This window comes from Dasypus novemcinctus, chromosome 5 (assembly GCF_030445035.2).
Source record: "Dasypus novemcinctus isolate mDasNov1 chromosome 5, mDasNov1.1.hap2, whole genome shotgun sequence".
Taxonomy (NCBI): domain Eukaryota; kingdom Metazoa; phylum Chordata; class Mammalia; order Cingulata; family Dasypodidae; genus Dasypus; species Dasypus novemcinctus.
The window spans coordinates 53,441,867-53,463,259 of NC_080677.1; the positions used below are offsets into that span (position 1 = coordinate 53,441,867).

The following is a 21,393-nucleotide window of genomic DNA, read 5'->3' on the forward strand; positions in this document are numbered from 1 at the left end:
AATCAGAATAAAAACATTTGTCCTGCTTGTTCCATGGATTTTTGAAAGGATCAAGTGAAGTAACATTTCTGATATGTTCTTTAACACAGAGTGCAAAACAGTGATATTAACAATAGTAACAGAAATAATAGTGATTATTAATAAAAAGAAATACATTTAACTATAATTGAGCCTTCTAGGAATCTCTGGTTTTAAGAATTGTGTGAATTATAAAGTAAAAAGGGTGAATGAGATTTTTAAGAAGATAACTTCAAAAAATACTAATACTTCTGAGCAAAACAAGGCTAGAGTTTCCCATTACCCTAGGATAGACATCAATATATCACTGTATATCTATAAAGGCAGTGGGTTGAAATAATTAAAGTGCTGAGTGAAAACAATTGCCAAAAGGAATTTTAAAGCTGGTGAGAGTTTCTGTCAAAAATGAGGGAAATATTAAGACATTCCAGATAAGCAAAAGTTGAGGGAATTCATTATCACTAGACCTGCCCTACAAACAAACAATGCTAAGGGGAGTTCTTCAGACTGAAAGGAAAAGACACTAGAGAGTGATTCAAAACAGCATAAAGAAATAAAGTCCTCAGGAAAAGGTAGACATAGGGGTAATTATAAATGCCAATACTGTTGTATTATATTTTTTGGTATGTAACTCCACTTCTTCCTGCAAGTGCTAAAATGCAAACACATAAAAATGATAAATATATGGTTTGAGACATATAAAGTACAAAGATATAACTTATTAACAAGTACAAAAAAGGTGGGAGAATGGAGGGGTATAGGAACTATGTTTATATATGCTGCTAAAGTCAGGTCATATCTAATCAAATATGATTGTTGTAGATATAGGATATTAAATGTAAGCCCCATGGAACCCACAAGGAAAATATATGAAAAATGTATCCAGAAAGAAATCATAAAGGCATCCATAGGATACATTAAAAAAAAATCAAACAAATATGAAAGTAGGCATTACAGAAGAATTGAGGGACTAAAAGGAATAAGATTTACAAAGACTAAATAGCAAAATGGCAAAAGAAATCCTGCATTATCATGAGCTACTTTAAATGTAAGTGGATTAAACTCTCCAGTCAAATGGCAGAGATTGGCAAAATGGATTTAAAAAAACATGATCTAACTATATGCTGTTGACAAGGACTCACCTTAAATTCAAAGACAAAAGTAGGTTGAGAGTGAAAGAATGGAAAAAATATACCATGCAAGTAATAACCAAAAGAGAGCTGAAAAACACAAATAGTATCAGATAAAATAGACCTTAGGTCAAAAACTATTATAAGGGATAAAATGGTCACTAGATATTAATAGATGGGTCAATTCATTGAAAAGATGAAACAATTATAAGACTATCTATGAAGCTAATAGTAGAGCCCCACAATATATGAAGCAAATATTGATAGATTTGAAGGACAAGCAACATCAGAAGAATAGATATAATGGGGCCTCATCAAAATTAAAACCTTTTGTGCATCAAAGGACTTTACCCTGCAAGTAAAATGACAACCTATACAGTGGGAGATAATATTTGGAAACCACATATCCAATAAGATTTTAATATCCATATAAGGAAATCCTTCAATTCAGCAACAAAAAGACAAACAACCGAATTTAAAAATGGTCAAAAGCCTTGAACAGACATTTTTCCAAAGAAGATATACAAATGGTCAGAAAACAAATAAAAAAATCAACATCAGCTCAAAATCATTTTAACCATTAGGGAAAAGCAAATAAAAAACACAATGAGACACCACTTCACACATACTAGAAAGGCTACTATCAAAAAATAGAAAGTTACAAGTGTTAGAGAGGATATGGAGAAACATGAACACCCATTCATTGTTGGTACGAATATACAACTGTGCAGCTGTTACAGAAGACAGTTTGGCAGTTCCACCTGGCAATCCCACTTCTGGATACATAACCAAAAGAATTGAAAGCAGGGATTCTAATAGATATTTGCACACACCAATGTTCACAGCAGCATCTTCACAATTTCCAAAAGATGGATGCAACCCAAGTACCATCAACCAATGAATGGAGAAATAAAATGTGGTATATACATATAATGGAACATTATTCAGCTGTAAAAAGGAATGAAGTACTGATCCATGCAATATGATGAACCTTGAAGACATGATGTTGAGTGAAATTAGCCAGACAAAAAAATAAGAAATATTGTATGATCGATCTCACGATACAAAATAATTAGAATAAGCAAACTCATAGTCAGAATCTAGAATATAGGTTACCAGGGGAGGGGTAGGGATTAGGGTGTTAGGACATAAAATGTACAGAGTTTCTATTTGTGCTGATGGAAAAGTTTTGGTATTAGATAGTGGTGAAGGTAGCACAACATTGTTAATGTAATTAACAGCACTGAAGTATTTATTTGAATTTGGTTAAAAGGGGGAATTTTTATGTTTATATATGTTACTAGAATAAAATAAAATTTTAAAAAATCCAAAGAACTGTACAACACAGTAAACCCTAAGTTAAATCACGGATGTCCATAATTTTGTAATTGTAACATACAATTACAAAAACATGCTTCCACCAATTGTAACAAATGTACCACCCTATTACTAACACCAATACAAGATATTAGTAGTAGGGTGGTATATGTAAACCCTGTATTTTATGCATGAGTTTTCTGTAAACCCACTGCTTCTCTAAAATAAAAAAAAGCAATGGCTGTCATTTGTGAGATTAGGTGCGGAAGACTGAATTATGCACACCAACAAAAAGACAATTTCTCAGGAAGCGGACTTGGCCCAGAGGTTAGGGCATCCGTCTACCACATGGGAGGTCCACAGTTCAAACCCTGGGCCTCCTTGACCCGTGTGGAGCTGGCCCACGCACAGTGCTGATGCGCTCAAGGAGTGCAGTGCCACGCAGGGGTGTCCCCCACATAAGGGAGCCCCACGTGCAAGGAGTGCACCCCGTAAGGAGGGCCGCCCAGTGCGAAAGAAAGTGCAGCCTGCCTAAGAATGGCACCTCCCACACAGAAAGCTGACACAACAAGAGGACGCAACAAAAAGAAACACAGATTCCTGTGCCGCTGACAACAAAAGAAGCAGTCAAAGGAGAAGATGCAGCAAATACACACAGAGAACAGACAACCAGGGAGGGCGGGTGGGGGTGGGGGGATAAATAAATAAATAAATCTTTAAAAAAAAAACAAGTTCTTAGTCCACATTTCTGTAGGTGTGAACCCATTTGTAAACAGGATGTATTTTTCAAGATGTACTTATTTGTGAATAGGATATTCTAATATCCTATTTAGGTGTGGCCAAACTGGATCAGGGTTAGTCTTAATCTATATTACTGGAATCCTTATAAGAGAGGAAATTCAGGTGAGACGTCAGAGAAACACAGGAGGAAACCAAGGACATTGACATGTGACAGCAGACAGAGATGCAAGCCAAGGAACATCAAGGATTACGGCAGGCCAGCACCAGAATGCTATAGACTTCAGGGAGAAGGCAAGACCTTACTAACACCTTGATTTTGGACTGCAAGTCTCTGAAACTGTGAGAAAATACATTGCTGTTGTTACGCCAATTCATTTGTGGTATTTGTCAGAGGAACCCTGGTGAACTAAGATACTGGGTTACAAAGGGACTGTACTTGTCTCATTTATCTTCTCTCATTCTTTCACTTGCTTGCTGAGGGAAACCATGTGTCATGTTGTGAGATGCTCTATCGAAAGGCAAGGAATTGTGGAAGGACTCCAGGCAACAGCCAGTGAGGAACTGAGGCCCTCCTCAGTCTGACAGGCAGCGAGGGCCTGAATCCTGCCACCAACCACGTGAGTGTGCTTGGAAGTGAAGCCTCCCCTAGTTGAGCCTTGAACCTGAACACTTGAACAAACATCAGACAAAAATCACTATACAATATGATCTGCTCTCATGTGGCAACCTCACAGCAATATCAGGGTTTATCATTCACTTAACCCCATCCATCTCTATTATTTCGGAAAAAGTCCTCATGGTCTAACAGCTAATTAAGGTATCTCTATTTCACACTGCACTTGAAGGCCACTTTGCCTAGTTAACAATCAACATCATTTCTAACATGATACATGAAGTGCTTAAAATAAACATCAATAACTTTCATTAACAATTTACACACACACACAAACATCTACCCCACTTAAAGGAAATATAAACATTAACAAATTCTCCTAAATGAGTACGACCTTAATACCTGAAGATAGCAATAAAAAGGCATTATTTGCATAAATTGAACCAAAATAATGAGACATTTCCAAGTTCATGTTTCAAGTTCTTCAAACAGAGTGGCCTTCTTAGCAAGTTGAGATTAAAAGTGTAAAAACATTTTAGGAACTGGGCATTTGTTTGGAATTCTGCCACTTTCTACACCAGATAACTTCATCTGCTGCTATTTGTCTCACATGCTTTTTATTCTCTCTCTAGGGAAGTCAAAGCCTTTTTACTTGCAATCAAACTTTACTGTAGTTCTGGTAACTACTTTACAAGGTGATAAGCATTCACAAGAGGCTTTTATTAGGCTGGTAGGTAGCAAAAGCAAAACCTTCGTGCACATATTTAGGCAATGTGTGAAATGGAAAACTTTAAATACATATGAGTTACAAGTTAGGACATGAAGACTACAAATCCTATGAAAAAGGTGGGGGAAGAGAAAGGAACATTTTAATTGCTTAAAATATAATTATGAATATTATGTATATTTTCTTTGTCTCAATTTGTATCAACTTGTTTAATTAACTATCAACCCCTGCATTTGCTAATCTTGTGATCTTACCCAGTGTATTTTCCCTTCTACCATTTTTCCAAATGACTTTGTAATGTTAAAAGAAAAAACCTTGCTTTTACCATGCTTCTTTGGTTCAGTTTCACAGGAAGTGTCCCCAAATGCAAACAGTCTGAATTCTATGGTATATGAAAGTTATGAGGGCAACGAGGCTTTCAAGTACGAGACTATTCGTTAAGACAAAAATAAGGTTCAAAAGTACCACTACACTAACAGTAGAAAAAAATGATCAAGTTTCAGAAAGGCACCATTTCTGAGGTGCCTTAAGATGAACTTTGGATAACAGATAAGTCCTGGACAGGGAAGAAACAGCCCAAGGATTATCAAGAATAATAACCCATCATAAAAAGCCTCAAGGGTCCGAAGACACAGCCTATGAGCAAAAAGCTTCAACGAGAAGAAGTGGAAAACGTGGGGAGACAGATCTATTTGCTGGAAATTGCCCTAGACCAGTTTTTGCACACCATGAAATAAAATATACACAGTGATTATCAAGTCTCCTTCAACTACCTGCAAGTTTATATCATAAATCTAATAAAATAAATGCTCCTTGGTCTGTAAAGATTCAGTGCTTTCCCTGGCATATAACTTTTTCTGACCTGTCCATTAGACTTGAAGCTCCTTAATGATGAGTTCTATCTTAGAACCCCAGAAGTTGGTTACAGTGTCTAGTACATTACCTACCTAAATGCTGAATAAGCCCAGAGCAAAAGGGTAGGGAATGGACCTTGCTAGCACAGAGAAGTGGAAGTATAATCCTCCACAGTTTATTACTTATAATGTACATCCCAACAGGAGTTCAGTGTCTCAAAATAAATGTAATTAGAAGTCAGAGGGAGGAAGCAATAGAATCTCAAAGGGAAAACACTATGAAAAACAACCCACAGAATGAGAGAAAATATTTACAAATCATATATTGGAGAAAGGACTTGTATATATAAAGAATTCTTACACCTCAACAATAAAAAGACAAATAGCCCAATTTTAAAATTCAGATTTAAAAAATCTGAACGGACATTTCTTCAAAATGGCCAATAAGCACATGAAAACATGCTCAACATCTTTAGCCATCAAAGAAATGCAAATCAGAATCACATTAAGATACTACATCACATTCACTAGGGTAGCTATAATCAAAAAGACAGACAATAGCAAGTATTGGGAAGGATGGGAAAAATTTGGAAGCCTTATCTACTGCTGGTGGGACTGTAAAATGGCACAGTCACATTGGAAAACAGCCTAGCAGTAGGCTATTACAAAGTTACCATATGACCTAGCAATTCCACTCTCATGGCAGCCTTATTCATAGTAGTCAAAAAATGGAAAGGACCAAATGTCATCAACTGATGAATGAATAAATGAGATGTGTTATATCCATACAATGGAATATTATTCAACAATAAAAAGGAATGAAGTATTGATACACGCTATAACATGGATGATCCTTTAAGTACACATTACGCTACGTGGAAGAAGCTGGTGATAAAAGACCACTTATTGTATGATTCCATTTATATGAAAGGTCCAGAAAGGCAAAAAAGAGATTCATGGTTGCCTAGTGATGGGGGGAAATGGGGAACAAGTGCTAATGGACCAGGAGTTCCTTTTTGAGGTGATGAAAATGTTCTGAAATTGTCAAGCTGGTTGTATAACTCCATGAATATATTAAAAACCACTGAACCATACATCTTAAATAGGTGAATTATGATATGGTTGTTAGAGCTTTATGAGTAGAAATTTTTCTCCAATAGACTCATTTTGCCCAAATTAGGAAAAACATTTTAAAAATTTTGTAAGGCCATACAAATATAAAGGAAACATACTAACATGATTTTGGACAATTCATTGAAATTAATGAGTATAATAAAAAAGCATAAAAAAGACATCAAAATCAAATACAATTGAACATTCTACTGTTCTCAATTTTATAATTTAAAAATGCTATACACTACAAATTTCATATTATGGTTCTTTGTACAGCTTTAACACTGTTTTGGATAGAAGATGTTAACTGCTATGAGACTTCCTGTTGTGAGGAAATTAAGTGCTTTTTTAGGTTTTAACAAATAGCATTTCTACTACCCTTTGCTAATTATGCTATGTCTGACTTTTGCGTAACATTCATACTACATTTATTTCCCTACTTTGATTTTAGAGCAGCTTATCTGTAAGAATGTGAATATGCATACATTTCATCTTGACCCATGAGACCAAATCTGACTGTGTTGCTTCTAACTCCGTTCTAAATGGATATTGTAGCAGTTTGCTATAGTTATGAATTCCAAAAATAGATATTGGATTATATTTGTAAACCTGTCTGTACCTGGGTATTGATTAAACTATGATTAGGGCTTGATTGGGGTACATCAGTAGGGCATTGACTCCTTGCCCCTTGGTGGGTGGGCACTCACAGATAAAAGGCATGGCAAAGAACAGAGTTGGAGCTTTTGATGCTGGGGTTTTGAGCTGGAGCCCAGGAAGTGAACACATAGAAGACAAACATAGAGGAATAGAGATGGCTCCTTAGACATGGCAGAAGCCCTGGTGGGAGAGACAGAGCTGTTCACCTGATAGTCTACAGCTGGCCTTGCAGAGTGAGCACAGCAGCTAAGCCTGGAGAGAACAGACCTGGGAAGAGAGGAACCCAAGAAGCCTGAACTATTGGCAGACATGGGCAGCCATCTTTCCCCAACATGTGGCAATAGACTTAGGTGAGGGAAGTAAATTATGCTTTATGGCCTGGTAACTGTTAGCTTCTACTCCAAGTAAACACCATTTATAAAAGCCAACAAATTTCTGGTATTTTGCATCAGCACCCCTTTGGCTGACTAATACAGATGTTTACACAGAAATGAATATTAATATGAATAAGATAATGTTTAAATATATAACACCTTTCTGGATTAAACAGGAATGTAAACATACATATACCATAGAGACAAAACAAAACATCTATTATATACTAGGGCCTGTGCTATACGATACATTTTAAGAGGTAGTTGGTAGGAAAGATTTCTATATTTCTATATACTATAAAATGGTCAGTTTTTATAACACCAAAACTATTAAAGTATTTTCCTTAGGAATATTAAAACAACTCTGACATTCTACAAAAGTTGCTGATGTTTTAATAAGTTGATTTAAAGCCTCATAATTAATAGTCTCATTCTGGGGAGAATAAGAAATGCAGGTTTTGCTCTCCTTGTCATATTACTTGTAGTCAACTAAAAGTCCCCAACTGTTTTTTCAGCAAGCTGATAGCTTCATGACTATTCAAGTTAATGCTGGCTAAATAAACAGCATAAGAACCTCAACTGTCATTCTAATCAGGTTTCGATTCATGGCATTAAAAAACTTGCTTTTAAAAAAAGGCTATGACTCTTTTTCTCCTTGCACTTAAAAGGAATTCTAAGTTCTTCCCATAAGGACAACACCTGGGGAAACTTCATTAAGAATTATTCCCTGAATTACTTCTTTATGGTACCAAATAAGGGCTTTATAACCTGAAGAAGTTAATGTAACATGCACTGCTGCTCAGGGACTCACTGCGGCACTTGGAAACTCCCATTCTATTAGCTTACTTCATGTTTTCATCAAACGAACGGAGTGTGTACACAGTACCCCCACACACGGCCTAAAAGTCAGGGTTTCTCAATGATTTAGAGAAATAATGAATTCCTGACTTCAGTACCAACTGAGGAAGACATTAAATCTCAAATTGTCTTGAATTCTGGTAGCAACATGTCAAGATAAATGGACGCTGGATAAGGTCCAACAATTAAGTAATCTATTGATTGATGTATGTGGTGATAAGGTCCAACGATTAAGGAATCTATTATTGACGTATGTGGTAATACGGTCCAGTGATTAAGGAATCTATTGATTAAGGTATGTGGTAAACTATAAAAGAGGGTTTTGATTCTTCAAGATGGAAAGGATAAAGCAAAATTAAGATTATAAGAGTGTACAGCTTTATGAACTACTAGGAAAGGTATGTTCTACTTGAACTTATTCCCCAAGTTACAGAATCTTAGAATTTAGAATTTTAGACTATATATGCCAACTTAAATTTGGAATAATTTAGGACAAATAAAATATTATTTTAAGCTATAAGTAGAAAAGATCAACCTTACTATAAAATGTGTTATAAAGCTGAAATTATAATAGTTTAAAAAAAGATTTTAGACATTTTTATGAATTTTAGGGACTGTAGAAACTGGCAATACTTAGAAGGGGATAGAGAACAGCTAACTTTTTAAGGTTGTCACTACGAAGAAAGCCATGATTTCCCATAAAGCATCCTTCGAGGTGGCTGCAAAACAAAAAACAAAAAACAAAATCCAGTAGGTTTGGACTTAATACTGGATGGAATTCTTTTGCTCATTTTAAAATTTGCCACTGATAAAATGGATTTGGGGTAAAAAGAAACAGACGAAGAAGATGAAAGAAAGATAAAGCAGTTTTCAAATGAAAGTGAAGGTCTATACTGCTCAGAATTTCAACTCTCTCATGCCTTGAAAGTATCAGCAGTTCCAGGATTTCAGGAACTTTTAACAATTATGCCCTGGTGGGGGGAGGGGTGGGGGCGCAGGGAAGGTTCAGTGTATAGTTATTAGACTTTTAACAATCTGGTGCAATGGATGTGCATGATGATGGGAGAGAGTGTTGCTGTGGGGGGAGTGGGGGGCGGGGGTGGTGGGGTTGAATGGGACCTCATATTTTTCATAATGTAATTTAAAAAAATAAATAAATAAATAATTAAAAAAAAAAAAAAACAATCTGACTTATTTAAGCTGTCTTCCATTTTCTTCATTGACACAGGTAGCCTATTCAGATTTCTCTCTTCAGGTCCATACTGGTTAACCTCTCTGTGCTCCTCGTCACACAGGCAAGTAAGTCGACAAGATTCTCTAACCAATAATGGAAAGTTGGGTCATTTCTTCTTTTCATCATGCATTTCATTCCAAAGTAGACCTTTAAAAATCCTACAATTTCTTTGCAGATTATGAAATATCTTGATTAGTATAAACTCACAGTTTATTCTTTTATATATATATATTTCACAAAACACAAGTGCCTTTGATAATAATATAAAATATCCAGATTTCTAAGAGTCTTGAATAAAGTTATTGCTTGATTGAACTGCTATGTCACTAGGAACACAGTTACAACTATCAAGTTTTTTGTGGGCTACCTTGGCATCTAGCTTACTTTGGCTAAGCCACTTGTGTTAAGGCTGACCTCTGGCCTGGTTAATAAGCAGCTTTCCAACCCTCAGGCATAAACTCCCAGAGTCCAAACCCACATCTTTGGCCACACCCATACCACCCATACACCTCACCCAGAAACCACAGCTGGTCCCAAATGATAAAATAACCATCCCCACTGCCCTCAGACCCCTAGTCCCTTTCCCTTTTCATGCATGTTTGCTTAATTTAAAATAAACAACCCTTGACTCCCGGGAAGTCTACCAAACTCCTCCCCTGAACCACAATAAAGGCGCAAGCCCATGGGTCCCTCTCACTCTGCCTGTGTACTCCCTGCCTGCTGGCTGGCTGAGCGACCCTAGCCCATCACGCGGCCCCTCATGCCCCCTCTCTCCCTGCGACCTGTGAGCCAAGCACTACCTTTTCTCAAGCATAATGGCCTTGGTTTCCCATGGTGTCACACCGGACCTACACTAGGGCCCAAATTTAAAATTCAACATAATCAGTTTGGAACAAACAACAGTTTTCTTGCAAGAAATAGATATTGAAGAATCTTTCCTCAGTTGTGAAAATATTTGAGACCATTTTTAGACATCAAAGGTGCTGAGGATAAACCATACTGTACTAGAGTAAATAATAGATTACTTAAAAAAAAAAAAACCCACAAAAACACTTGTTAACTACTGATCCTTCAAAAAACTTTTTATATTATTGAACTCTACATGGAAAGGGCAGGTGTTAGACACGGGGGGGAAAATGCCAAATCTCACCTAACTAAGGTTATAGTAACTTGCTGGCAAGAGGATAAATTTTACAAGAACCAGGAAAGGTAATGACAGTGAGATACAAATTGACTGCATGATTAAATCTCAAATGTCTTCAGAACTAAACACTTATATGTTCTCATCTGTAGTCTGTCAAACTTTAAAATGTGATATTTTAACAAACTACTCCAATATCCTACTTAAAAAAATATATACCTTATTTAAAAAAAAAAAAAACAACTTTAAAAGTTTTAACTTGTTCATGTATTGTACCTGAATAACAGTGCTGGGAAGTAAAAAAAATTTCTTGCCTTTTTACATGAAAGTTCAGCCTATTCTTTCAGGAATCAAAACAAAACAATAGGATTTCATTCCCTACACCTTGTCTCTTTTTTTTTTTTCCTTCTCCCATTCTTTGTCTCATCTAGCAACTTTTATTTTTTTAATTAATTTTTTTTCTATTTTTAAAGAAGACTTAGACTGCATAAATGTTACATAAAAAATGTAAGGGATTCCCAAATGCCCCATTCTCTCCCCCCCCCCCCACTTAAACAACATCTTTCATGAGTGCGGTATATTTGTTATAATTGATGAGCCCATATTGAAGCACTGCTACTAACTATGAACTACAGTTTACATTATAGCTTACACTCTGTCCCACACAATTTTGTAAGATATGACAAAATATACAATGGCCTGCACCATCATGCAGGGCAAATCCAATGTTCTGAAAATGTCCCCATATTACACCTATTCTTCCCTTTCCTATCCCTTTCCAGTGTCCACTACCTTTACATCAATGATAAAAGTTCTTCTGTGTTCCTAGAATAATAATAAATCTATAGTAGAATAATAATAAGTCTACTTTAGATAGCTCCATCCATCTGCCGCAAAGGAACTAAGCCCTCTCTCAATTAGAAGCAGAGTGGGCATCACCACCCAAAAATCCTCAAGATTGGAAATGAACAATGAACTAAAGTAGACTTATTATTATTGATCAGGCAACTTTTAACACCAACCTTGTAGCAATTGACCAAAGGCTCAACTTTCTCCAGTTATTATCTAAATACAAAATGTGGCCGTGTCAAGGTACCTTGCATGTGGAAACTTAAAAAAAAAGTTTTATTGACAAGGGTAAAGACAGTGTAATTTTTGAAAATCAGCACCATTCCAGAGAGGAAGAGGGCTGGGGGTTCCAGCCTGCAGGAAACAGGAAAGCCCAAGAAACTCAAATGCCTACATATGATGTTCCAAGGTAGCCACAGTCCTAAGACTAGCTCAGAAAAAAAGCCAATTACTGGTAAGCTATAGCAAAAAAAAAAACATTCCTGATGCACAGCATTTAGTTACAAGGCTGAAGTTTATTTGTATTCACTGCTTAATGGGAGAGATTTTTTAGATCCATATTATTTTGCAATACTTAATACTGGTGCAACAATTTAGTGTCAACTGACCTTAAACAATAGCTCGTTAAATATCACCAGGTCCTGCTTAAACCAAGAGTTAGTGTCAAATACCACAGTGAGGCATTCAACTCAAACAGAAATGATTTAAATTTTATGACCTCATGAATACAGCAATGATTTGTTTTTTAACACTACAGGCACAGGGAGAACAAGTCTCATTTAGGTTTGTTTTGTTTTCAGGTTCAGTAAGTCAGATACCATACTGAAAAATTTTCCTAAAATAAGCTAATTTTTGACATTGCCTATGATAATCCTTGGTCACAGGTGTTTCTAACACCTTTAAAAAACTGGATTAATTCTCACAATAACTAGGATACTACTGCTTAATGTTCTGTAAACCTTTTTATCAGTTCGAAATAATTCACATCCCTATATCTGTCAAAATGGCATTTTTCTATTAGCTTGGCTATTTTCTCAAATGATAACATGGAAAACTAGACTATGTTGTTGCTTTGTTTTAAGATGACTTACAGGACACATTTTTATTAGCACTGGGTTTTTCCCATTACATAATAATGGCTAATATTTACTAAGGACTTAATTTAGTACACTCATCATGGATGCACTAGTAGAGGATGAAATCTGGCTTCTGAATGGAGAAAAAGCTCAGAGGAGATATAGTGACTCTCACTTCAACACATTGTGAAAATGAGTCTGTTGCTTCATATTTTGCCCTTGTCACTATATATTAAGGCATCAAAAAACAACTTTACCATTTAGAGAGAACTCTTTCTTAAATCTAAAAAATAAGATTTCTAGAAAAAAGTTAGAAACTCAATTAGATGAAGAAACAAGGTCTGTGAAATGAAAATAAGTAAATAGCTATCACTTCAGGAGATACAAGGCTAAGCCCTTGACATGCATTTCCTCTTCATGACAATCTGATAAATTGAGTATTCATAGTATCTGATTTTACTAATGGGGAAACTGAAGCATAAAGATGGTAAGTGACTTGCCCAAATATCCACAGCTAATTAATGTCATGGGAATCAATTTGAACACAGGTCTAACAGGCATAAGAGGCCATGGCCCTGGCCAGTAGGGGTGCTCTCCCACCATAATTTACCACAGATAACTTGCAGGAAATGATTTGGTCCAATTAGCAAAGAGGATTAGTCGGTCCAGCCCCATTCCAAGCATGGAGCACCATTCGGTAAGAAAAGCCTAAATTAAACTCCAAGATTAGTTCCCTAAATCAAATGCTTATAGGGAGCATACAAAAGAGGTGACAAGCAAAAAGGCAAGGAAGCAGATTTAAAGAAAATATTTAGGATTAGTTTCTAACTAGTTAGAAATACATATATCAAGCTTATATCATGGCTTTTCTAAGTTTTATTTACAAATTTAGCTACCATAAAGTTATGCCACTCTGCCCACATTCCATACTCTTTCCTAAGTCACAATATATAAAAAGACAATATGCCAAGCTTCAAGGAGACCAATTTAGGAAATCTTACTGGTATGGCAAAAAAAACAATCATTTTATGATAGAAGAAAATATAGGAGTGATTTGCACTTTATAATTCTCAATGTACAAATTAATAGTACCACCACTGTTGTGTCGTCAAAAAAAAAAGTACAACTGTCATAAGAGAAATGAATCAAATAATACTGAGTTTGTTCCTACTGAGGTTTTTCCTACTGATTTATTCTTCACCTTTACTGTGATGGTGGTTTGTTTCTTTCAGGCTTTTTATCCAACAACACTACTAAACATTGTTTGCTTTAGAAATTAAATAATGTACCAAATAATTAAACATACCTAATTTAAGAACTAGTCCTGGATTGTGGCAGCAACCTGAGCTTCCTGCCTGAGGAAGGAGAAACTACTGTTGATAAGCACAATTATGTGCCCAGCTATGGGCTGGTCATTTTATACAAGTCATCGAATTTAAACCTCACAACAGCCCTGCTAAGAGGATGTCATCACCCTCCTTTCACAGCAGAGGAAACTGGAGCCCAGAGAGGTTAATTAACTCATCAGAGTCCCAGCTGGTAAGCAGCAGTGCTGAGCTTCAAATCCAGATGTCTGCCTTACTAGACAATGGGCTTTCCCCTAAAGTAACAAATAAAAAATAGTATATATATTTTGAAACCTTAACTCCTTCCTCTGTCAAAGACAAAGAATTCTCAGAACTTAACTTTGGAGAGGCACTCAGGCAGGGGTTGTAGGTCAAGGAAGGGAACCTCTCACGCTAGGGAGCAGCTGTGGCTGGGGAGGTAGCAGGGTCTGCAGGGAAACCAGGGGCCCGGGTGACCTCTGGTGATCTGTTTGCCTCCTACCTCTGGGAAATGGAAACTCTGCAGCTATGTGGGCAGCCACTTAGAACATGGCTCTCGCTGTGATGGATGCACTGGGAGAGGATGACACCTGCCTTCCAAATGGTAAAGAAGCCCAGGGGAGAGACAGTGACTCCCTCTCAACACATTCAGGAGATGAAGTCTGTTGCTTCATAGTTACCCTTGTTGCTGATTTTAAAGAGAGAGAATACTCTTTCTTAAAGGGAAGACACCAATTTTTAGAAGAAAAGTTTATGGGAACTAGATTAGACGAAGAAACAAATTCTGCGAAATGAGAACAAGGGCAATCACACAGAGATCTGCACTGCTAGAAATTATGTGAAGATCAAATTGGAAAAAAATGAGTAAAGACAACTCCAAGTTGTTGCAATTGTTTCAATATAAATAAATAGATTCCCCTCCATCTAAGAACAGAGATGGGAGCTCCGCTGGTGAAGAGGAATTTAAATCCACCTCCATACAACTGGGAGGTGGAAAAGTTGAGTTGTGAACTGAAGATCCATCCTTTAAAACAAAAGCTGGAGCACATGCTGAAGAATGTAACAATCTCAAAATAGAGCTACAAAAATCCAAACAAAGGGATCAGTCTCAAGAAGAGGACCTGAACAGCAGACATCTCTAAAGACCAAGCAAGGGATAATATGCAACATTCCTGCTAGGAACTGAAGACAGAAATGACTAATTTACATCTGCAACTTAAATGCGGGCTCAACCACTGAGAACAATGGAAACGCCACCTGCAAACTGGAATGACTTTGCCCCAAAACAATGTGTTGAAGACCTTGGAAAAGATGGCACGAAACTGCACTTGATGCATGTTACTGCAATGTTGGAAAGACATCCCCCTCTCTAACTAAATGGCAAAGCTCTTTATATCAAATACCACAGCCTCTCTTTCACCAGTACATAAAAGATTTCAGTGGAGAAAGCAATTTTCCAATTACAGACAAATAAGAGATCCACAACTAATATGGCACAAACTTTCAGGGACATAACTCCTATTCAAAAATTCTCTGAAGGATAATTTGTGAGTGGTCCTAAATCATCCTAAATCAAGTGAGGCAGCCTTTGGGGAAACTTAAGAGTAAAACTCTGCCTTTACACTTATTTGAATAAACATATTCAAAACTTCCTTTATACAAATTAATACTGAAAAGATTTATATCTGAAGAGGAGGATATGGGGTCTCCCCCAGTGGTTCCCCAAGAAATGTCAACAACAAACTAAAAGTGGACTTGGATCAAAAGTTTGTGGAATTCTGCAGTATATAAAAAGGACATACATTTGCATATATTGTACCTTAAAATTACCTTTAAGTAATACTATCTTTTCTTCAATTCTGATACTACGATGGGTTCTTTTTAGCTATAATATCTATGTCCTCAACAGTGGTGTGCTATCAATCTTCCAATGTCAAGTTTTCTCTTTGAATGACCTTGTAACAATATTTACTTCAGTCATAATCACTCTTCCTGGACAAATTTTTGTCTATTAAATAGTAAATTATTTGATATGCTCCTGGGAATTATCATTGGTTTTGTGAAACCCAAGTGTTCCATGATGGAAACTTCTAAAACGACATCTGTCACAATATATTCATTAAGCACACTTTTAGGAACATAAGTGAAACACTTTGTAATCTTAGATGTATTATGTTAAAATGTGACACAATTCAAACGGAATGGAAACACTTTTTAGTATCAGTCTTAGTTCTTAGATAATTCCTGAGCATTGTGGGAGACTGCAAAGTATTTTTGATTAATACATTTGGGATTTTAAAATTTAGTTCTTAGATAATTCCTGAGCATTGTGGGAGACTGCAAAGTATTTTTGATTAATACATTTGGGATTTTAAAATTTTACTCTTTGAATAAAAAAGTTAGCTGGCATATCATTTTGCTTTAAAGATCAAAAGATAAATCATAAGGTGATAATGACAATTAATGGAAATAATAGGTAATTATTTCTATTTTAAAGAGAATAATGGAAAACAAGAGAGATTATAAAAGCCATTTAGGCTAAGCATTTGGTTTCAGCCTGGTGGATGAAAGGCTTCATTTTAACCATATTCCTCATCATCTTGACTATTTATGATGAAACTTCAAATGCATAGTCATGTTTATATACTGTTCTATAAAATGGAGGATAACAAATCTTTCCAAGTTACTTGGATGAAAGCTGAATAAGAAGAGAGATTTAACCCTAAAAATAAAAGCATCAAAATAGAGCTTACTAGAGAAGATAATTTTAAAAGTATAAGTTTCTCATGTTCATGAATTTCTAAAAGGGTTCAAATCGAAAGGCCTTAATTAAAATACAAAATCATAACAATAACAAATAAAGATTAGCTAAATCCCAAAGGCACAGGAACCACATCAGGGTAAACTTTTTTAAAATTTTATTTTTAAAGAAGCTTTAGATTATATAAATGCTACACCAAAAATATCAGGGGGAGGCAGACTTGGCCCAGGGGTTGAGGGTCCGTCTACCACACGGGAGGTCCATAGTTCAAACCCCGGGCCTCCTTGACCCGTGTGGAGCTGGCCCATGCGCAGTGCTGATGTGCGCAAGGAGTGCCCTGCCACGCAGGGGTGTCCCCGTGTAGGGGAGCCCCACGTGCAAGGAGTGCACCCCGTAAGGAGAGCTGCCCAGCGGGAAAGAAAGTGCAGCCTGCCCAGGAATGGTGCCGCACACATGGAGAACTGACACAACAAGATGATGCAACAAAAAGAAACACAGATTCCCATGCTGCTGACAACAACAGAAGCGGACAAAGAAGATGCAGCAAATAGACACAGAGAACAGACAACTGGGGCGGGGGAGAAGGGGAGAGAAATAAATAAAATAAATCTTTAAAAAAAGTATATCAGGGGATTTCCATACACCCTCACCCCCTCCCCACACACACACTTTTCTCCATTAACATTTTTCATTAGTGTGGTACATTTGTTATATTGGTGAGCACATATTGAAGCACTGCTACTAACCAAGGTCAATAGTTTGTTTATACTTTGCACTGCATATTTTTTTAGCTTTGACAAAATGAATAGCCTGTAGCCGTCATGGCAATGTCATTCAGAACAATTTCAATGTCCCAAAAATGCCCATGTGTCACACCTATTCTTCCCTCTCCCTCCCTTCATAGCCTCTGGTGACCCCTGTATTTACATCAGTGTTACAAGTTCTTCCACTGCTAGAGTAATAATAAATCTCTAGGGTCAATCTAATAGTACAATTTGACCTAACATTCCCAAGTCACAATATGATGGACTCAAAGCTCTAAAACTCCATGAGCTCACAGTCTTCCCAGGGTTACAAAAATGCGGAAAATAACTCAGAAGAAATGCTCTAATCTAAGTCTATAGCCTCACAGTAAATTTTAAATAAAAATTTTGATCAAATTTATCAAAAGTTAAAAAATAGGGGGGAGGGCGAATAACCGTATCTTGTAATTAAAAGAATGCACTGCTAACTATTTACTATAACAAAAAATGGGAAAAATTACATTCCTTTGAAAATGCAAGGAAATTGAAAGTTCAGAGTTATCTAAAAGAACCAGAAATTACACACATATTTTCTTCTTTAAAGAGATTCATATAATATTTGATAAAAACCTATAATTAATTTGATCAATAAGTAGGAAATCTTAGTTGCAATATCTAGATCCAAGAGCCCCAAGTTACTAATACAAATGAAGTGTGTTAAGCATATAAAATATCAAAGTACAAACAACTTGCATATTATTATAAAGAAAAGTTCAGTGACAGAGATGAAAATTAGTATGATATTTTAGCAGAATATCTAACTTCAATTGACATGATTGGCTAGTATTAAAAACTGCCCTCGGATTAATTTTAGTGCCATGTGCCTATGTAATCATAATTACCATATATGTCTTATGTTTAATCTGAGCCAATACATGTGATTAGATTAATTTCAAAACACATACAAAAAATCTATTCTAACAAGGGACTACAACTCTAACTTAGGAATATGAAGTTCATATTGGTTTGCTTTGTTTTCTAGAGTAATAATTGTCAAGGTTCGGTTAAAGATATTCCCACTAAACTGACAAACAAAATCAACAAAGGAAAGCACCAGTGAAGCACCCAAAATATTGGCCTTCCATGCATACCGGATAGCCTACTGGTAACCAGAACTCTATACCAAGACCACTGGCATCTTTTGGAGATTTAACTTGGCATTCAGCTGACTACCCAGAGATTCTGGAGTTTCCTGCCAGATAAAGTACAAACATACCAACTGGCTATGGTGTGCCGCTTGCTGCTGTTTTAAAAAAACAAAAGCCATATTCCGACATTTTTGTCCACAAAAATGCCTGACTTTTCTGGGTTATGACAGAGATTTCTTTCATTCATGGATTTATTAAATAAATAAGTAGTTCATCAGTTTACAGAATGTGTTATTTCACACAATTTAATATGAAAGTACTAGCAGGTGGTACTATTAAGAACGATCAGTAGTAGAAATTGTTTCCTAGATGACCAACTTAATCTACCTTTGGAACACTGCCATCCTTTATAAGATTTTTCCATATAACACATTCAAAGTTTTAGTGTCCATCTACTCAGGGTGTTTATGAAAGTCTTGTGCAACTTTAAACTTGACCTATCCCACTGAACTATATTTTATGGGACTGTGTTACAATTGCTGTGTATTCATCCAGACCACATTCTTTAAAGGAACTTCGAGCCAGGAACATGAATGCAATTTATGAAATCACTCAGCAGCAGCTGGAGAATGTTTTCAATGAGGGGGAAAATCAGACTGAATGTTGAATCACCAAAAAATGGTGGTTATGTTGAAGTCCATAAATTTAAACTGCAATGCAGAAGTCTTGTGCACACTGATTTAAATTGGTTTTAATTTTTTCTGTCACAAGAACAACACAGATTAAGGTTTAAAGTTAACATGGAAACTTTTTAAAACACCCAAAATGGCTATGACATTATATATTTCAATTGGAAACTTTATATTTTCCTCAAGTTTTAAGACTAACAGCAACTCATTAGAAAAATATTTTATAGCATCCTAAAAAAGCTAAAATATATTCTGGAGATCATTGATTCCCCAATTGACTTGTACCATATTATTTAAATGTTACTATTTGAAAGTAAATCATTTCCTAATAGGTTACTAAAGAAGGAGAAAAATATATTAGTGTGAGAGAAATATTGGTTAACAGGTTAAAATAGAGCATGACTTGATGCAATGCAGTGGATCCTGCAATAGAAAAGCATGTTAGAGAAAATAAGGTAAAATCCAAATTAAGTCTGTGGTTTAGTTAATAAAATATGACAAATCTACCATGACTATGTACAATGCTAATATTAAGAGAAGCTGGAGGAAGGGAATAAAGAAACACTCTCTGCAACTTTTCTGTAGGTCTAAAAGTATTCCAAAATCAAAAGTTTACTTAAAAATTTTATGATGATGAGAATACTGGCAGCTTCTCTAATCACCTTCTCTACCATTTCTATACTCATGGATTGTATTTTCCAAAGTTGGCCACAATATGTCCCATGCCATAAACTCATTACCACTATCTCCCCTCTTAAGAGCTGGTATTTATTTCTCCACACCCTTGAATCTGGGCACACACTGGGACTGTTCTGATCAATGGAATATGGAGGAAGTGATGCAGTACCAGTTCTGGATATAGCTTTTAACTGGCCTGGCAGCTTCTGCCTCCTGCCTCTCTGAATGCTCACTTATCAGATGCTCCTTTTTGGGACCATTTTACACGAAACCTAAGCAATGTGGAGAGACTGTGTATAGGTACTCTTCTTGATAGCCAACAACCAGCATCAGCTTCCAGTCAGGTACCACACCATTCTGGATTTCTAGCCCAGCCAAGTTTTCTGATGACCTCAATCCCAGCAGACACCTGACTGCAACAAGAACTCAAGCAGGGTGTAGCAGTTTGATACAATTGATGAATTCCAAAAAGAAATATTGGGTTATGCTTGTAATCTGATCTGTACCTGGGCATGACTGAGATATGATTAGGGTGTTGCATCCCCACTCCTTGGTGGGTGGGGACTCACAGATAAAAGGCACGGCAAAGAACAGAGTTGAGGATTTCTGATGTTAGAGTTTCATGCTGAAGACCTGGGGAGTCAGCACCCAGAGGAAAGAGAAGCCAGCACCAGGAAGGAAGGAACCTTGAACTCAGAGAAAAGCAAGCCCCAGGAATGTAGGAACTCAGGAAACCTGAACCCATGCAGAAGTCGGCAGCCATCTTGCTCCAAATAGACTTTGGTAAGGGAAGTAACTTATGCTTTATGGCCTGGTATCTGTAAGCTCCTACCCCAAATAAATACCCTTATAAAAACCAACCAGTTTCTGGTATTTTGTATCAGCACCCCTTTGACTGACTAATACACAGGGACTGTCCAGGTAAGCCCAGTTAACCCATAAATTCAATGCTTGAGGTCACTAAGTTTGGGGCAGTTTGCCACACAGCAAAAGATAACTAGGACACTAATAATCAATAAAAAAGGAAGCTACTGACTAAATGTATTCATGGAAGTAATGTAAACATAAAGTCTGAAAAAGAGAAGTTCTGGAAAATAGAAGACATGGAAAAACAGATAATTGTATCGCCTTTCATTTTACTGTTCTGGTTATTTTCCCTTCATAGACTTTATTGATAATAGCATTTAGGGACAATGAGTACATTTCAGGAAAAAATACTCAACTGGTACTTCATGGGAGAATCAAAGTTTTTAGGTTTAGTAAGGGTCAAATTTTATTTTTTCAGTTCACTAAAGCTCAGTGATATTTTCTTAAAAGGCACACGAATTATTCATTGGATTTGCTTCT

At 36.4% G+C, this 21,393-nt stretch overlaps 1 protein-coding gene and 1 pseudogene across 1 annotated transcript in view; one reads left to right on the forward strand and one right to left on the reverse strand.

The window, feature by feature from the left end:
- The window catches only part of UMAD1 (UBAP1-MVB12-associated (UMA) domain containing 1), a 270,163-nt gene that overhangs the window by 147,170 nt on the left and 101,600 nt on the right, over nucleotides 1-21,393 (reverse strand). The window lies entirely within an intron of this gene.
- Nucleotides 14,964-15,663, forward strand: LOC139438958 (5-azacytidine-induced protein 2 pseudogene; annotated as a pseudogene).